This window comes from Hylobates moloch, unplaced genomic scaffold (genome assembly GCF_009828535.3).
Source record: "Hylobates moloch isolate HMO894 unplaced genomic scaffold, HMol_V3 SCAFFOLD_1, whole genome shotgun sequence".
Lineage (NCBI taxonomy): Eukaryota > Metazoa > Chordata > Mammalia > Primates > Hylobatidae > Hylobates > Hylobates moloch.
In genome coordinates, this window is record NW_026652276.1 from 66371039 (window position 1) to 66391919 (window position 20881).

The window sequence follows — 20881 nt, forward strand, 5'->3', positions numbered from 1 at the left end:
TTTTTGTGACCACTAATTACTGATTTTGTCACTTTTTCATAAAAGCAAATGTTTGTGCTATTGTGCAGAAACAACCATATTATCATATGTTTAGATTTCAATTGAAATATGTGAAGAAGTCCAGGCACAATGGCTCACGCCCATAATCCCAGCACTTTGGGAGGCCAAGGCAGGTGGATCACCTGAGGTCAGGAGTTCAGGACCAGCCTGGCCAACATGGTGAAACCCCATCTGTACTAAAAATACAAAATTAGCCGGGTGTGGTGACGTATGCCTGTAATCTCAGCAACTTGGAGGCCTGAGGCAGGAGAATCGCTTGAACCTAGGAGGTATTGGTTGCAGTGAGCCAAGATCGCACCACTGAACTCCAGCCTGGGCAATAGAGTAAGACTCTGTCTCAAAAAAAAAAAAAGTGAAGAAATTTGTATTTACTTTGACATCATCTTATAGTCTTTTATGTGTTCTTATATTATTTTGTGTTTACAGAAACTGAAATTTTCAATTCAGTAGTAGTGATGTATAAAGATCTGAGTGATATGATATTTGTTCCATAGAGAATCCATTATCAGCTTTGGCATGGTGAATGTGGGCTAATCTGTTTAGTATAACTACTCTGTTAGTCAGTCTTCGGGTATAACCACTCATTAGAGAAAATAATCAATACACAGGGACCCTTTCTCCTCCTGATCATCACTCATTTTTTTGTGCTTAGTATTGATTGAAATTTATATAAATCCCATTATATGAAGACATAAAGGCAATATATACAATTAAAGAAATAAAAGTCTCGGGCCCTACTGACAACAGGTTTTTTTTTTAGATTGAGCAAGACACAGGTAAAGCAGTGAGATGGATTTTTTGGGTGGCTTAAGGATTTGCTGGCCTTTCTTTTGGTGGGTCACATTTACATCTCAGTCTTATTTTGCTTTGCTCATGGAAGACATGTTTGCAATATGTTTCTCATTGCAGATATGTTTGAAACCATTACACCCTTCACAAAACCAAAGCAAAAAACTGGCTGTTTCGTTCATTTATTGAGAAGTTCCTGGCTGCTTCTCAAAACTAAGATGAGTTTTTAATAACCCATTAGGAGAACCAACTTACCCTAGTGAGATAAATTGACATTAGGACATCTGTGTTCCAGTCCTATTTTAATAGTAACTTTGGATACCTGTCCAACATTTCTGTGCCTCAGTTTCTTCATCCATAGGATGCTTTGTAGTAGGTGTTTAATGCTTGTTGAATGAATGAATGAAATAATAATAATGAACATTTACTAGATGCTAACCACATACTGGACACTTTGCATGCATTATCTCATTTAAGCCTTATGAAGCAGATACTGTTATTAACTCTAATTGATAGAGGAGAAAGTTGAGCTTAAATTAACTTTTCCAAAGTCACCAGCTAGCAATGTGTGAATTTTGAACCCAGACTGTCTAAATCCAGTGCCAGTCTTCTTATGCATGCTATGTCTAAGTCCTCCCTCTGGCTCCAGGAAGAAAAAGTCAGCTAAAGACAACTATCAACACTCCGCTATCTTTTGCCTGGTGAATTTGTGTCTGTGCTTTGTCATGTCACACCATGTGAAAAAGTAACTCAGTGGGGCTGGAATCTCTTACTATGTGCTGTCGGTAATTTTGGATGCAGGAAAACTACTTTACCTTTTGTGTTTTGAAGAGTGCATAACTAATGTCCTTCTAAACCAAAGAGACAGAGTAATTGGCCTCAAAATATGTCCTGCCCTTTGACCTCTATGGGGGTAAATGAGGGGCATTGAACTAAATATTACTGTCATCTTACTCAGAAATCTAAATATAACATGCTCAAAGAGAAATTTAACACCTGGTGAATCAAATGGCCAATGGATGCTTCATACTCAAATGGCAGTGGTTGGAGGTTTGAAGGAGGAGGCCCCAGTATGGTTTATTGAAGCCACAGATGGTATCCTAATTAATATTTGAAAAGTGTATGCCTGGGCAGTGAGGCTGAGTTCATATAACTCTGAAACCTTCATTTCGTCTTGAAAATAGTGCCACATAGTGACCTAGCTATGTGGAGTTTGAGATGAGATTCTATGTTCTTCCTTATGATTTAGAAATACCTTCCATATTTTGGAATCCTATTGAAATGTTATTTATATAGTGAGCACATTCTAGGGCATAAACTGAATATTTCAGAAAGGTGAAGCTAACTGAGAGTGACTTTAGTTACACTGCGAGTGTCAAGGGTGTGCAGAGACAGAGCTAACCTTTTGAATCTTGAACAAAATTGGAGATGCTACTGCACGTGTGAAAGGCCAAGGGGAGTGCCCAAACTATAAGGTCAGGCATGAACAGATAACATAACTGAAGAAGTTTATACCTTCACCAATTTGTTTTTCAAATATCCTTTTTAAATGCAGTTGGGCCAAGAGGAAGAGAACAGAGAAGCAACCCCGGAAGGTGGCTGGGATAGACATAGAGAAAAGAACTCTAAAGAAAACAGAGGAAATGTGATTGCTGAGTGTTTTCTCACCCAAAACAACATATCTAAAAGTGACTAATGCCTAATAAACTCTCAAAAGTACTTATCAGGGCCAGGCATAGTGGCTCATGCCTGTAATCCCAGCACTTTGGGAGGCCAAAGCGGGAGAACTGCTTGAGCTCAGGAATTTGAGACCAGCTTAGGCAACATAAGGAGACCCATCTCTACCAAAAAAAAAAAAAAAAAAAAAAATTAGTCAAGTGTGATGGTGCATTCCTGTAGTCCCAGCTACTCAGGAGGCTGAGGTGGGAGGATCAGCTGAGTCTGGGGAGGTTGAGGCTGCAGTGAGCTGTGATCACACCACTGCACTCCAGCTTGGGCAAATGAGCAAGATCCTGTCTCAAAAAAAAAAAAAAGTACTTATCAGAACACATAAGACATTTTTAACTCTTCTCCCACCCTTAAAAAAACCGTATTAAGACTGTGATGCATGCCAACAGGCAGCAAAATACCCTCTCTGTTAGTTTTGGAAACTTACTATGTGTCATAATAACACAATAGAATGCTATTTTAATGGCTCTCTTAACATGTCCTGTGGTGTTTGAGTATGAATGACACAGTATCTTTTTGGTTTAATTGTGCATTTTTTTTTGCTTCCTTTGGTTTCTGTCAAAACAAAAATATTCGAATGTTGTTGCATACAAATATAAATAAATTAATAGTTAATAGAACAATTTAATATGATTGAAATATTTTAATTTTTTTTTTTCGAGACGGAGTCTTGCTCTGTCGCCCAGGCTGGAGTGCAGTGGCTCAATCTCGGCTCACTGCAAGCTCCACCTCCCGGGTTCATGCCATTCTCCTGCCTCAGCCTCTCCGAGTAGCTGGGAATACAGGCGCCCGCCACCACTCCGGGCTAATTTTTTGTATTTTTAGTAGAGACAGGGTTTCACCGTGGTCTCGATCTCCTGACCTTGTGATTCGCCCACCTCGGCCTCCCAAAGTGCTGGGATTACAAGCGTGAGCCACCGCGCCTTGCCGGCTTGAAATATTTTAAAAACTCAAAGCAAAGCATCCTTAAAATATTTTTACAATTATCAATTGGAAGTTCTAAAAGCAGTTTCCTATGTAATAATTTATGTTCTAAATTACATTTGGGGAGAGAGGTTTTAAGGTGGCTATTCAAACCATATACAATATATCATTTATTTAAATAAGTAAATGTAAAAAATAGAGAACAATAGCTCTGAAGAAATTAGTAAAATTAGTATTAGGTTGTTAACTCATAAAACTGAGTACCATAAATGTTCATTATACATTTATCATATCTTAGCATAATTACTTGTATTTACTAAAGAGTATTTTTCCTTATATGAAATATCTAAATAACTACCCTTTAATCATTTGAAATACATTTATATGCATTTAAGATACTATGTTCATGGAATCAAAATCAATTAAATGTCTAAATGTTTGATTATATATAATTTATTAGAAAAATTGAAAAAATGATAAAATTGTTTAGTCCACATTAAGCCAATATTAACACTAATTCACTCAACAATGAGGACAAACAGAAGTCTTCCTTATAAAGCCATATGGGCAAAGATTGTCTTTCATTTTCCTATAGTCCCTCTTATTTTCATTTTATACTTAAAGGAAACCCCTCTTTCTAAATAATTAAGGATAATAAAATATTATGATTACTTTAACATTCTGGGTAATGAAAAAATTGTCACACATAAGAAACTTTTAGATCTGGATCATAAATTTCAAGGAAATAGGATGTAACAAGTTGACTTTAATATTAAGACTAAATCAAACAATTGGACTGCTTTGTGGTTCAGAGGGCACTTTCAGCTTGCAGGGTCTTAGGAGTATCAATAGGAACATAAATTATCCTTGTCTATGACTACAAAAATTCTGTTATTTGGGTCTGGTTAGACAGCAGCTTATGTATTTGCTTCAGTTCTCCTTTTGACTCCATGTATGTGGTACTTTCGATGATACGGTTTTCAGAGCTTCTCTTGATGGTCTTTTGTAGTACAGTAGACACTCATTGTGTTAGATATTTTCTTCAGAACTAAAAATCTTGGTAACGTGATATTTGTCAATTTACTTCTTATTTAATATGTTATTAACTAATGCTATATATATAAAATCAGAAGTAAAAGTTTCTGTGTCTCTATCCAATTATCTAGTCTATCTAACTGTCTTGGTTATCAGGTAAATCAATGTGAGATTACATTTATAAGATGCATGACTGAATAGTGCTTCAGTGTTAAAAACCAAGTTTACTTGGAAGATCAGTGAGGGGCACATATCCTTTTAAACTTTTCAGTTTTTGAAACTGTGTACATGTACTACTGTTCCAAAAAAGAAAGCAAAATAACTAATATCTTACTAGGCTAGAACGGGGGCAATAATATTCTATTAGTTTTACCACATACGGTAAGACGCCTTATTTTAACATGTATCTTGAAGAGTCAGAATTATAATATTACCCAATTCTCTCTCATTGCCTTTTTCTGGTAATGCTATTTGACTTTCAGCCACTATAACTTCACTATTTGTTATAAATATAACAAATCACACATCTTATAAGAACATTATGATTAAGGTTAGGGAATCCTGAAACACATTCCTTAATGTTTTGGGAAAACACATAACATGTTAGGAAAATCCTTATTATGTGGGGCTTAAGAAAATGTACTTACGGGCCAGTTTCACAGTGGTCCTCTTAAAGAAATTGACATTTCCCATATTGGAATGTGTAGAAAATAGGTGCATGGCTGCAGGGAAGTTTATTTTCCCATCCAACCTAATAAAACCACATATATCCACTTATGCTTTATTCATGAGAAAACACTGGACATGTATCTTATTGTTTATTTTAACTCAGGATAGTTAAAGCAAAATATAGAACCAATTATCCTGTGTTTCAGTGGAATTATAAAGGCAGAATGATATTAACTGCTTGATTTTTGTGCCAGAAGTTGAGATTTGTAAACTGGTGACGTCTCAGTTTTTTGAGGTGCCAGTCACATACTTCTTATTTGGCTATGTCTTCAAATTTATTAGTGGTTTTTAATGAAAATATTTTATTGACTTCACTGATGAGATGATTTTGTAAGATAACTTCTCTCATCCTCCTTAGAGAGTCTTGTTTGGGTCTGAATGTTTAGCCGAGTATATCATAGCAATGGTTTATTTTTATTTAATGCTTACCATGTGCAAAACACTTTACATGAGTCATGTCATTCAATCCTCACAAAATCCTTATAATGTAGGTATTATTATTATTTGTATTTTACTGGTAAGAAAACTGAGACTCAGAGAAGTGAAGAAACTTGCCAAAGGACCTGTTCATAAATGTCAGAAGTGGGATTGATTCAGATCTGTCTGACTCGAAAATCTGACCTCTTTTTACCATGCCATTGTCAGACTGTGGATCTTACTTTTATAATTGATTAGTCAGACAATGTTTTGTTAAAAATACAATAATTTATTACAGATTAAGCACCTCTAAAGGCTTTAACATAGCACTCTTAATTCATTGCATTACCTAGTAGATCACTTCTGAAGGTTAGTGTTGTTCCTGCTCATTCAGTTTTATTATCTATAGTTCTTTTTATTTATTTATTTTTTGAGATGGAGTCTCCCTGTGACCTAGGCTGGAGTGCAGTGGCTTGATCTCGGCTCACTGCAGCCTCTGCCTCCCGGGTTCAAGCGATTCTCCTGCCTCAGCCTCCCGAGTAGCTGGGATTACAGGCGCCTGCCACCACGACTGGCTAATTTTTGTATTTTTAGTTGAGATGGGGTTTCACCATGTTGGTCAGGCTGTTCTTGAACTCCTGACCTCAGGTGACCCACCTGCCTCAGCCTCCCAAAGTGCTGGGATTACAGGTGTGAGCCACTGCACCTGGCCTCTTTTTATATTTTTATAGTTTTATTATCTATAGTTCTTTTTATATTTTTATAGATTGGACTGTAATCTGTATCCAAACAATACAGTGATATTCCAGATCTTTAAAAATGACTTACATAATAAAGTATTTCTCATTTGTAGTTTCTTGCTGAATTTTGTGAGAGCCATTGTCTTTATATCTTTTTTTTTTTTTTTTTTTTTTTGGAGACAGGGTCTCACTCTGTCACCACCCAGGCTGGAGTGCAGTGGTGCGATCTTGGCTCACTGCAACCTCCACCTCTCGGGTTCAAGTGATTCTCCTGCCTCAGCCTCTGGATTAGCTGGGATTACAGGTGTGCAACACCATGCCTGGCTAATTTTTCGATTTTTAGTAGAGACGGGGTTTGCACTATGTTGCCCAGGCTGGCCTGGAACTCTTGACCTTGAGTGATCTGCCCATCTGGCCTCCCAAAGTGCTGGGATTACAGTTGTGAGCCACTGGGCCTGGCCCCCAGTTTCATCTTTATGTCTTTCCGTGGGGGTGGGGCGGAATGGAATGCCAAGAAATGCTTCTGTCTATAAGATACTTCTCATTTGAGAAGAATTAAAATCTGAGTTTGTTCTCACAATAAAGTGATCAGCAATGTAGAGAAACTGCTTCTGCTGGAGGAAGTAAATGAAGATAGTAAAACACTAGCTAAGGTTTATGTCCATCATAATTTACTCTATTCTACATGCCCTGGACACTTCCACTTACATTTTCTGCTGCTTTATTTTCTACTTATTCATCTGTTGCTTTGTCACTGCTCTGTAGTTTCATGTATTCCTTTTTATCATCTCAACTATTTTATAATCCCTCCAGAGCAGGACCCCATCTTCAAGTTTTGTTTTGTTTAGATATGATTCTGAAGATTTCAGTATTATGAGGAAATCAGCACTCTATTAATGTTAACTGAAAGAATATTGAAATAATTATTTCTGTGCAAAGGGAAGCATTAACACAACTAATTTAAAAATAACATATTTTTAAGTCAAAGTAACAAGATAAAATACTTTTTTAAATTCTAAGACCATGATATGCTTTAAAATATGTCCCTCCTCGAGAGAGAAAAAAAAAAAAAAGAATTAAGCTATCAACAAACTCAGTTTTTCATGACGAAAATAATAAGAAATAAAAATCTTTATTAAATTTTACAAAGATAAAGTCTCAGGCTGTGGGTGATAAGTATTTCATGAGCATCAGATCGTTTTTAGACTGGAAATGAAGAGTACAGACATCTTATTGTCTTCATCCTGTGGCACAGAGCATCACAGTGGCTTCCTGCGTTGTTAGAGTGTTGGTTTGTGGGTGTGTTACTCAGGCTATTAGTCCTTCATTAGCAACCCAAGAACACTGATTTTACTATGCAGTTTGTCTTTATGTATTAGACTTATTTGTGATTATTTACAAACTATTTTTGAATCTTTATTTGACTCTGAAAAATCCAGGCTCAACTTTTTTACTTGAGAGGAAACTAAGTCATTGAAAGAATGAGTGAGTCCAGGTGCGGTGGCTCACGCCTGTAATTCCAGCACTTTGGGAGGCCGAGGCGGGTGGATCACTTGAACCCAGGAGTTAGAGACCAGCCTGACCAACATGGCAAAACCTTGTCTCTACTAAAAGTACAAAAATTAGACAAGCATGGTAGCTTGCCCCTGTAGTCCCAGCTACTTGGGAGGCCAAGGTGGGAGGATCACTTGAGCCTGGGAGGTGGAGTTTGCAGTGAGCTGAGATTGTGCCACTACACTCCAGCCTGGACAACAGGGCAAGACCCTGTCTAAAGAAAAAAAAGAGTGGGTGACTTGCCCACACCGTAGAAATGGGAGCAGAACTCTGTCAGGTACAAGCTTATGTATCTCTTATTCTTTTATTATTTATATGTATTATGCTTGTAAAACATCTTCTACTATTACTTTACAATGACTGAAAATTATCCAAGTAAGCCAAGTGTGGTGGTGCATGCCTGTAGTTCCAGCTACTCAAGAGGCTGAGGCCAGAGGATTGCTTAAGCTCAAGAGTTCGAGGTCAGCCTGGGCATTATAGTGAGTTCCCCATCTCTAAAACATAATTTTTTTTAAAAATTTTCCAAGTAGGAAGAAATTTGGCATTAGTACTAGATAGAAACAATTCAGGATAGAATTTCCACATGGCAGACAGATTTTAAAAATATTAACAACTGAAGGGAATTATTGTAAACAATATGTAATGATTACTCAATATTTCCTAAAGTACAGATATAGCCTATTCTGATTTTAACACTGAAGCTTACAAAAGGAAGTGGTGATGAATTTCTGTATAGAGGAAAGAAGATTCTGAATAGGTTGGTATTCATTCTTTTCACTGAAGAAAGAAGATGAAGTGACCTGCTTGCAGGAAATTTATTTGCTCATTGAAAATATGGACATAATTATGATAATAAGATCGTCATAGACATCCTTGGTCTCCTTTTTTTCTGGAAGAGAAAATGATTCCTTACCTTAGACAATTTCTCTAGAACTTCCAGTAGCTCTTTTTCTCTGCTTAAATCTGTTTCCCTCCCTGATCCTGGTTTTGGGACGCAAGGTAAACTCCAGATGAAGCTAGCAATAACATACTTCTCAAGACCACAGAAAAGATGCACGGGTTCTATTGGTGAGTGTTTGATTTATAATTTAGATGTATTTTTTGGAGGATGACTGAAGTAAAGTCTTTTGAAAAGGGCCCAGAATATTCTTGGCTCTTAGAGCGGCCTCCCACCCCACACCCCACCAAAGTACTTGCTTAGTTTCCTGAAGCTGGGATAGCAATTAGGACCATAAAAATGAAGTTCATTAATGAAAACTAATTGAAAATTAATTCACCATGACTCCAGGGAAGAACTTGCATTTAAAATGTGTTGTTAGTGAGCAAGTCTCTAATCATCAGAGCATGGCAAAATACTTCAGAATGACACACAGGTTAATGAGGTGGTGAAGCATCAGAAGAACAAAGTCTTGTACTATTAAAATAGCCACTATGCTTAAAACTGCTATCCTGCCCCTCCCTTCTGGCTTCCCGTTCTGCCTCATTCTACCTTCTTATTTTATTATCACTAGACAGAGTAGATGCCACTTTAGCATCCCTTCCCCCAGTAAATCCTTCCCAGAGAAGAAATTCTGCAATGATTCTCCAAGTTTTTGTTCCTAAATAGAAACAAACTTTGCAAATGCCAATTTATCTACTCTCCAAATCTTGAGGAATCTGCTTTTTTATCTTTTAAACTTTTTATTATGGAAAATTTTAAACATATACAAAACAGAATGCTATAATGAAACACTTTCACCTAACTTCAACAGTTATCTACCAGGAAAACCTATTTTAAGTCATATTTTAGTAAGAACAAATATTTAGACTTGTAATATTTTATTTCTCACAAGATAGATATTGTATCATGACCAGTTTGCTTTTCTTCTTTCTCATTCATCTAAAAAATTTTATTAAAGTTACTGTACATGCAAGATGGAATATAAGAGGGATGGGACCTTTATTCTTTTAAAATTTCACCTGTAAACCTTCTGAGAAACCATCTAGGATCCTTTTGAAGCCTCATTATGTGCAGATAGTTTCTAATAGTATGTTTACATGAATGGATTTAAGAACTTTTATCATTATAATTTTATTGTGTCTTTGGTCATTTCAAGCATAATTGTTCTCTACAGAAACATCCATTTTCATTTTGCTTGTAATACAATTCCTAGTTATATCTGATATTACAAATATTGGTAAGGTGGTATGTGAAAGAATCTAATGAATCTCTACCTTTCCTCTTTATAGTATTATTTTATTAGTTTTGAAAATAAGGAATTAAGGGAACAATTTTGATGACAAATTCTTTTTCTCCATTTGGTTTCTACCAGAATCAATTTATATTTCCTTTATCATCAGTTCTTTTAGCAAATCTCATCTTTCAATTCTTCCAAAATTTATGATTCAAGAATTCCATCTTCAATCTCAACTGAAAGAGGATAGTAAATAAATTATCTTTATGATTATCTTTTAGAAAGTTTTTAAAAAGCTATTAAAAATTATCAGGCTGTTCTGGAAATCTTTTCTACCTGCTTTCAAGGTGTGGAATTTAGACATACTTTCATTGTAGAGCAAGCCTCTTTGAAAATCTCTTCTCTCTTCATGTACTCCAATGTGTATATAAGTTTCTCTCTCCAGTTCTTGTAAGTCATTTCAGAACAATTCTGCTTTAACATTTTTAAAAAAATTTTCTCTTTTTAAGGAGTTTCTCACATATTATTCTGATTTTTTTTCAGCTAAGTTGTTGGACAAATATATACTTAGGGTATTTCTGTAATCTTATAATGTTTTGAAATGAGACATTTTAAAATGAAAAAAGAAAACATCACAGAGTAAAAAGTTAAACAGCTGAAGAAAACACCTAGCACTCTCAGGTGAGAGAGAGATTTGTGTTCAGCTCTAAGTGTATATTTAAAAAATTAAGTTGCTAAAAAAAGTTTTTGTGTAATTCAATTTTTAAAATAAGATTTGATGTAATACTAGCATCCACAACCTTACTAGTGCTGGAGCCAATTTCAAAGGAGAAATAGAGACATGAAAAAGACACATGAATTACTTTAATTTTGAGTATGTCTATTAAATTTACCTGACGTATTTGGTCAGATTTTTCCTCCCTTGACTGAATTTCTTCTGCATATACAGTTACTACTGATTTTAAGAAATATTACACAGTCTATTTTGCGTTCCTCGCTTGTCCTGCTCTGGGCTATACAAGTATGCCATACTTAGTAAAAAGCACAATGTGATGAGTTAACAGGAATCGGGAAACAGGAAAGGAAGCAGACTGTTTAACTGAAGAGATCCATTACGAGAGAGAAGTTCAGAATTTAATTCAAGCAGCAGCACATAAAGTTGTCTTCTCCTTTACAGAAATACGAGCATACATGCAGCACGTGTGGCATCTGAGCATTACCGAATGAAATATATGGACACAACATTTCTTGAATTTCTGCATGAGTTTTTATTTTCTAGAAGTCATACTCACTTTCTGTGCATCAAAGTTTTTGGCATTTGCCAATACTGGACATTTTATGACATGAGCAAAATACCTGAATGACACATTCAAAGAAAATATGGCTGTTTTTCATTTATTATTAACAACCATTTAATTAAACATCTCTAATTTTTATTTTTAGATAACTTACAATGGAACTTACAGTTGAGACTTGATCTTGTAAAAGTTTTTTTTAACTGTTAAAAAAAAAAGAATCCTTGGCTTAATTTGAGTTTGAGCATTTCAAAGCTGGTATTTGCAAACTCAGAAAAAAAGAGCTTTTCATTAATCCATGATTTTGGAAACAGTTACTTTAACCCGCAACCACATACAAATAGAAAAAATCCTAATGGGACTATTTTCTTACTAAGCCTGTAACAGTTTACATTCACCTAATGGCCTCGGGTTATGAGCAAACTACTCAATTAGAGAATTTAGGCTGGTTGCCCACATATTTTAGAGCAAATTATCCCTTCACAAATGCAGAACCCCCTATATAAAACGCCTAACCAGTATTTCCTGTAAAAAAATACTATTCCCTAAATTCCCACCTTGAACCTACTAAGAATTTCTCTTTTTGCTAGGGCAAAGATTTTATGGAAATATTTGTTTTTATATCACATACCTTACTGTTGGTCTTCCTGCTGGCTTGCATTTTGACCTTCAAGCAGCTAAGAAATTATAATCAAAACACTTCTAATAAGATACTTCTTTTTAAAGTACTTTTGCTAAGTACTTAAGCTGAGAACCTTAAGTTGGAAGGTGTAGAATCCTGCAAATTCTTTGATAACAGATCTTCTGCTTGGGGGGTTAAATGAATTTCATGGTTATCCTTAACACTTACTATTTCTTCTTAGGCCTCTTTCATTTAAAAGGGGGTCGGTGCTTCCAATCTATAAACACCCATTAAAAGTTCTCCACCCTTTTATACTTGGCTGCTGGTCTTAATTGTCTGCAGATGGGTGGATCACTGCATTTTTATTTCAAAGGTAGAGATTTGCAAAATGTAAACGAGCCTATTAGAAGTTCCAAATCAAGACTCTCAACATCCATTAAAAGGATCCATGTGTAAATAGGGACAGAACTCAGTCGAGAAGTGTCTTTTTGTAACAAAAAATTTTCACTAACATCTAAGAGAAGTGTATATCACCATCAATGCATTACAAATGTATTCAACACAAACAGTGCTTTGCTAGAGGGCTATTTAAAAATTTCATGCAAACTTTGAACTAAGGAAAAAATATGTGTTGCAAAACATTATTGTTTTATTTTATAACAGCTGATAGATAAGAGATGCAATGTAATTATCCTACATTATAAATTTTCATTGGGTTGAAAAGGAACAAAAGCTTTTGTATATTTTCACAGCAGAATAAAAATTCAATACAATATAGACCTATAGTACTGACAAAAATATTTCATTGTATTTAATATAAAATATTACAGTGTGATTATTTTCAGTTCACCTACTGAATTATTATTTTCTGTTAGTCAAATTTCTTTTAAAAAAATGAACCGCAATTCACTGTATTGCTTGTGACTAAGAACTGAACCTCAGGCTAGCTGTTCTTGGCACTGTGGTGTTCTGGTTTATCTTGCCTGAGGCACTGACAGTTTATCTCAGATTCTACAGTTTCTTCCATTCTTCTTCCACTAGCTTTTCCCCTCAGTCTTGCTTTTCATTAGCCCATCCTGATGGTTGACCACTTCTAATCCATAAATTAAGCAGACAGAAAGCACAAAGGTGTGTTTCTTTTATCTTTGAAAATCAAACCCATCACAAACTTAATTTAATTTGATTTTCTTGGGTCTAAAATAAAATATTCCAAGAAGCAAAAAATATTGCTAGAATCCCTGCTCTTAAAAACCAGTTTTATATACTCACCTTGCAGTGGAGGATACAAGGGAATTGCTTTGGCTTTATTCACTTTGGCTTTGAGCCCCATAATCTGTGCCCAGTAGTCAAATCAAGGTTTGAACATCTGACAGCTGTATTTCCCTCATCCTTTCTCTAAATGCAATGCAGAATTTATTTAATTTTGGGGGAATGGTGTTTCCCCCTACAGTCCAGTTTTAATACACAGATTATAGTGACAATATTTAAAAGCTGTTTTGATCTTTGAGATTGTATTTTCTTTCATTTTTTACTTAACTTTTTTGAGTGTGACGAAAAGGGAAGCAGAAGTTGGAAATCTAAATAGAAACAAAAAAACAATTTCAGCTGTTCTCCTTGAGCTTGCAAAAATGCATTTACAAGCTCTCAACAAAATTTTACTTTTAAAAGCCATTTTAATATTTGTTATCTTTTACCAAGTAAAATAAGCTGATGCTTTTACATGTGGATCTTATTATGTGGATAGCCGTCTAAGCCTGCTATTGAACATAATCATATGAATTACGAACTGTGACTTTATTTCTTTTATAATCTTTGTAGTTCTTGCCATTACTTTTACATGTCTATGTCTGGCATTATGTAGCTTTGAAACTATGCCAAAAATATTTATTGTCGTATATCTGGCGTTCTCATACTTTGTGAGTGAGTTTGGTTTCCAAGCTGGGCAAAACTTATTAGCAGATACAGTTTTTGGCATTTGTTTGAAAAAAATCTTAAGTAATTTTAGTACTCCCTGAAGCATAACCTTTTGCACTCCTTGAAACATGTATGGAGTTGAAATTTCAATGCTTGAGCTATCTCTTTTTCCAATTTTAAGTAATTCTTTATTTATAAAGTACAAAAAATGGAACAAAAAACAACAAAAGGAAAAAGAAAAAATGAAATAAAAGAATGAATTTAACTGCAAACTGGAATATTTTGAAATATTCACATGGATGGTTTAGATAAAATATTTCTCTGACATGCAAATCCCAGAGAACTGGGACAGGGTACCATTGGTACAGTGCAGTGCTAGTAATTTGTGGTTGTATGAAGTAACAATAATGATGAAAAGCAAAATATGTATGCATAATTCTTTTACTAATCTCTTTGCAGCTGTACTAGATTCTTTTTTTTTTTTTTTTTTTTTTTGATACAGTGTCTTGCTCTGTCTCCCAGGCTGGAGTACAGGGGCACAAACATGGCTCACTGTAGCCTCAACTTCCAGGGCTCAAGCAGTCCTTCTGCCTCAGCCTCTTGTTAGCTGGAACCACGGGCGTGCGCACCATGCCTGGCTAATTTTTTTATTTTTTGTGTCTTGATTTTTTGTAGAGATAGGATCTTACTTTGTTGCCCAGGCTGGTCTCAAACTCCTGGGCTCAAGTGATCCTCCCATCCTCCCACCTTAGCCCCTCACAGTGCTGGGGTTACAGGCATGAGCCACCACACCTGGCCTAAATTCTAGTAAGAAGTGTGATAAAGATATTCTGTTCCTGCCATTGGTTTATATACCAGATTCCATCACTATATTGTTCATTATGTTCAGGCATAGCACAGTACTCTTTGTGTAGTTCATTCTCAATACACTTTTGTGTACATAGAGTAACCTATTAGCACTATTTAAGATGGTATTAAGGTATTGTTAAACTGTTAAATGTTATTTTCTAAAAGAAGGTAACACCGTGACTGTCATACAAATATAAAACTAGCACATATCAAAAATCCTTTTTAATGCATAATTAATGAGGGAACCAGTAAGATGTTATAAGTAATTAAAAAAAGAATTCAAAGAACCACATACATAGGGGCAATAAGGAATGCTGAAAATTGATGCAAAATTAATCTATCCAGATAGCAATAATCAATTGCATTATACTGGATAAAATCATTTGCATTTCTATGGACAAGAGTCATTTGTATTATCCATTTTCTATAATTTACAGAGTGGTAAGTAATAATACTTATACCACATACTTGGTAAAGATTATTTTGAGAATTAATATATATTTCTATATTTAGATATTCATTAATTTTTCTCAGCCAACAAATTCTTTTTGAATACCTACTATGTGTCAGGCACTGTATGTACTGCTGGTGATCAAAAACAGCTCTCATAGATCTACAGTTGAGTGATGGAGACAGACATTAACTAAATGATCATAAAAATAAATGTACAATTTAAACTGTGATCAGAGCCACAAAAAGTCTACAGAGCTCTGAGAGAGTAAAATTTGAATAAGACAATCTCAATGCAAGTTAATTTTACTTTAAGTAGCATATGTATTTCCTGATGTGTGTGTTCATCAAAGGTGATACTTTAAATTGGAAACCTATTTTAAAAAATTCTCTTACTGAGTCAATTACTCATATAAACCAAATGATTCTGCAGCACACAAATGAGTCTAATACTTACATATTTCAATCCTACTGTAAAAAATATGTAACATAAAACTCTACATTAATTTATTAGTTAGGAACATAGAAGGGGATCACAGTTGGTTAAAATTAGTAAAGTCAAAATTAAATCAGCTAATATTTTGCCAATTACTCCACTCCCAGACTTCATTATGGTTATGCTGCCAATACCCTTGTGCAAAACAGTTACATGGGATATATTTGCATCCTTCAGTGTTTCAGTTTTCAGAATCCATAATGTCTTGTGTGTGTGTGTGTAGACAAGGCCTCTCTGTTACCCAGGCTGTAGTGCAGTGGCTCCATCTCAGCTCACTGCAACCTCCATCTCCCAGGCTCAAGCAGTCCTCCCACCTCAGCCTCCCAAGTAGCTGGGACTACGGGCATGTACGACGATGCCCAGCTATTTTTTTTTTTGTATTTTTAGTAAGAGAAGGGGTTTCACCATGTTGCACAGGCTGGTCTCGAACTCCTGGACTTAGGCAGTCTGCCCGCCTCTGCCTCCCAAAGTGCTGGGATTACAGGCGTGAGCCATCGAGCCTGATGTTCTATGTTCTGCAGTGCTCTGAGTCCATGCTGAGTTATACCCTGCAGAATATTACTGAGGACTTTTGTTGCCCATCTACTCCATTCATTTAACTGCATTCTCATCGTTGTCAAATATCAAATTGGAAGATACTACGTTTGTGAAGCCTAATTTGATAACATAAAAAGCAGGTGCATTCATTAAAAAAAAAAACACAACAGTGCAGTCTATAAATTTATCGTGTCTTCAAGACACTACAATGAAGACTCATATCCCAGAGAAGGGTCTTTCAGAGACCGAGAACCAAATGAGTCATCCAGTTGAGTTGCTCATTTGCCATTTTCATAGGCAGCTGGGTTATTCTTGGATTTCTCAGACTCCCAGTTCTCCTGTGTGTAGATGAGATAAAACACTGCAAATGGTGGCTTCATGTAAAGGAAAGGCGCCTGAGTATTATTGTGCAGCCTGTTGGGGATGTCCTTGCTGAAGTAGTGTGGGGAGGCCAGTGCCTGAGGGCCACGAGCTATAGGTAACTGCATCTTGCGTCCGCCTCAGATTTCCAAACTCGTGGCCCATTATTGTGGTGGTGCTTGCTCTTCACAGCTGCAGATCCACTGCATTCACTTTTTGAGCAGGTTGTAGATACCCACATTGCAAAAGTTAAGTTTGTGTATGTGAATGTGACCCTTGCAAAACAATTAAAACACATATTTTAGAGTTTTCTTTTTTCCATAGTAGTGGCGACATCTATGAGCTAAGTTGTAGCAGGAAGAGCCATGGACAAAACCCCTCAGACACTGGGTCAAAGAAGGAAGTGGCTTTATTTGGCCGGGAGCTTCAGCAGAAGCGTCTCAAGAACAGAGCTCCCCGAAGAAAGAGTTCCTGGCCCTTTTAAGGGCTTACAACTCTAAGGGGTGCACGTGACAGGGTTGTGATAGATTGAGCAAGCATGGGGTACGTGACTAGGTGGGAGTGGTGAGCAAGGCAAGTATTTCTCCATACCATTGTCTGTTATCTATAGATAGCACAAGCGATTAGGGTAGGGGTTAATCTTTTTTTTTTTTTTTTTGAGACGGAGTCTCGCTCTGTCGCCCAGGCTGGAGTGCAGTGGTGCCATCTCGGCTCACTGCAAGCTCCGCCTTCCGTGTTCACGCCATTCTCCCTCCTCAGCCTCCCAAGTAGCTGGGACTACAGGCGCCCACCGGGTGGGGGATTAATCTTTAGCCTACAGGCCTGGCCAGTGGCGCTGATCAGTCTGTTATTTTTCAGTTTTTATTTCCTCCTTTCCTTTGGAGACAGGAGACAGTAAGAGAAATGGCCTCCTTCCTTAAAGTCATTCATACTTGTCCAAATACTCCTTTTGATAATATGTGGGAAGCCACTAAAAATGATCCAGCACCTTCTATCACACTTTAACCCTTTATCCTGTGCCTTAGATTGGGTTTCCTAGAAGGAAGCCCTTAGATGAGGATTCGTGTGTAATTTATTAGGAAAGTACTCCTGGGAGAAACCAATAAAGGAATGGGGAAAGCAGGACAGGACAGAGAAGACAGCCAAGCAAGGATGGATCTCAGGCTAACCCCCCAGAGGGCTGCTTCAGCCTGTGTCTGAAGGGGAGCTCTGAAAGGTAAGTTACACCTGAGTTGTCCTGACTGGAGGGCAAGGGAGCTGGTCTTTCATAGTTCTGCGCCAACCAGTCCCCTGGGGGGCAATGTGGAATGGGGGAAAGTAAATTCCCAGGTATGTTCTGATGTTGGCCAAGTGGGATCCAGTGTCTTCTGAAAAATAGCCTGGGGTTTGTTGTTGGAAGCAGAAACACAAATAGGTAAAAGGGGATCTTAAGATACTGGGGAGAAATATTGACAGTGTTTGCAACACTCTATATGTTCCCCCTAAATACATTCTCTACTTCCTGGGCATGTGGTTAGATTGCATGCATTTCCCAGCCTCCTTGCCAAGTGTGGCCATGAAATTGTGTTCTTTCTTGTAGAATGGGGTGGTAGTGATGTGTGCCACCTCTGAATCTAGGGTAGCCTCATCCATTCTGTCTTTCTCCTCCCTGCTAGCTGAAACTCGGTGACTCAGCTTATAGTGTAGAGCTGACGATAATGATCTTAGGAATGGCAATGCAGCATAATAGAAGGACTGGAGTCCCCAAATGACTTCATAGAGCAGTTTCTTGATGATCCAGAACATTTACCTTGGACAGTTAAGTAAGAGAAACAAACTTCTTTTTCAAACAACTGCATTATTTTTGGGTCTCTATCATAGCAGCCTAGCATTTTTCTAGTTTTTTTTTTTTTTTTTGAGACAGAGTCTTGCTCTTTCACCCAGGCCAGAGTGCAGTGGCGCGATCTCGGCTCCCTGCAAGCTCCGCCTCCCAGGTTCACGCCATTCTCCTGCCTCAGCCTCCCGAGTAGCTGGGACTACAGGCGCCCGCCACCACGCCCGGCTAATTTTTTGTATTTTTAGTAGAGACGGGGTTTCACCGTGTTGGCCAGGATGGTCTCGATCTCCTGACCTTGTGATCCGCCCACCTCGGCCTCCCAAAGTGCTGGGATTACAGGCGTGAGCCACCGCACCTGGCCACGTTTTTCTAGTTAATACAAGATGTTTTATTCTTATCATAACATTATATGATATTATAGATCAATTTTTATAGTTTTTATTGTTTATGTCTCCTACTAGAATATACACTATGTGGGAGCAAGAGATTTGCCTATCCTTTTCTTGCTGGTACAACATACTCAATAAGTACTTGTATTGTTCTACCTAACCCTATAATAATTAAAAATAAAACACATTACAATTTAAGAACTTACTGTAATGCCACATTAGAAGTGATATATAACAAATGGAAAGAGTTTAATTAAAATTAACCCAAATGTTTAATGAGATAAGATATTGATGTGTTAAAAATGGAGAGGAGATAAATTACATACTTTTGAAAAAACAAGGCCGAAGTGCACCATGGTAACTGTTTTTGCGTATTGGCAAGGTGATTATAAAGAGGTTGGTGTTCAACCGTTTTCCATGTCTGCAGAGGAAAAACTAGCAGGAAAGAGCTTAAACCGACCTGACAGTAATAGTGATTAAACATTAGAAAAGGCTCCAGAGCAATATTGTAGAATCTCTGTCCCTGGTGAATTTTAAGGACAAACCATCTGTCTTAGACATTTCAGGCAGACCCCTTGCAGGAAGAAAGAGGTCTGGATTAAATGACTCCTTAAGCTAGCTCCCTTTCAATTCCAGGAGTCTGTGCCACTATACAGGGGATCTGGCAGTGACATCTTTCACTCCATTGACTAGCCTGACTGTGGCATCTCTTATCAGTACCTTGAGAGAGTTATTTCTCTGGATGAGGCTGGTAGAGAGGAGAGTAGGGAGTAGAAAGACTAACCTCCCAAAATAATGATATTAAAAAGTATATTTTGCACCTAGAACTCTAAGATACTAAGTAATTTCTACATGCTCAACACACATTAACTGGAAAAGTCTTAAGACTTTAGTGCATTTCAATTGCTATGTTTATTTAATAAGATTAACTGCTATAGCAATGATGAAAAGACAATAATTTAATGTCAACAGTGAAATTCCACAGAACAAAAAAATTAGCATTGATATTTATTTATAGTATTTATTTACACTGGTGTTGCAATACTAGTAGCAATGTAATAATGCTATTTATGAATACTGTATTAAAATTTATACTATTACTATATTACTCAAAAATAATGTCCAAATATCCCTAAAGACAATCTTTTATTAGATGAATGATTTCCTAAGTCTTAGAAGTTTTTTTTTTATTACTAAATACTATCATAGCTATTGTTTTAAAGGTCAACATTTTTTGATTGGTATATAAATATATATATATTGCATTTTGACATGTTATTGTGAAAAACAATTACGGATTTATATATTGTAGGGACTTCCAACTTCATTTTATTTTATTATTTATTTATTTATTTTTTTGAGACAGAGTCTTGCTCTGTCGCTCAGGATGGAGTGCAGTGGCACAATCTCGGCTCACTGAACCTCTGCCGCCCGGGTTCAAGCAATTCTCCTGCCCCAGCCTCCCAAGTAGCTGGGATTATAGGCATGTGCCACCACGCTCGGCTAATTTTTATACATTTTTAGTGCAGACGGGGTTTTGCCATGCTGGCCAGGCTGGTCTCAGCCTCTTGACCTCAAATGATCTGCCTGCTTTGTCAACTTTGTTAATAAATAACTTTAGTGAAGCTTTACCTGTTTGTTACCAGACCAAAGGTAAATTTTTGAATTCTTCCAGAAAAGGTGAAAAAAACTCTGCTTTTATATTCTAAGGTGGTGCAGTGTTTTGTTTATCTATTTATTAATGGTAGATGCTAAAAATTACAACTCGGTAGGACGTTTTCTTTTTCATTGAGGGAGAATAATCTAGTCAGACTTAGAAAGAAATCGCTGACTACTCTTTAAGTAATAAAGCTTGATGGTAAATATTGCTCTAATACATATAAAGTGATGATCAGCCTCATTCATAATTGGAAAAGTACAAGTTAAAAGTATAATGAGACACTTTTTTAAATCTATCAATTGTTAAAAATGAAAAAATTAATCATATACTGTGTTGTCCACGA

General features: G+C 36.5%; 1 protein-coding gene across 1 annotated transcript in view; it reads left to right on the top strand.

Moving 5' to 3' along the window:
* Positions 1–2518: 2518 nt before the first annotated feature.
* The window catches only part of LNPK (lunapark, ER junction formation factor), a 120711-nt gene continuing 102348 nt past the window's right edge, over positions 2519–20881 (top strand). Inside the window, exon 1 of the mRNA XM_058440936.1 lies at positions 2519–2537. The gene's annotated coding sequence lies outside the window, so the exon portion shown is untranslated. The remainder of the gene's footprint in view (positions 2538–20881) is intronic.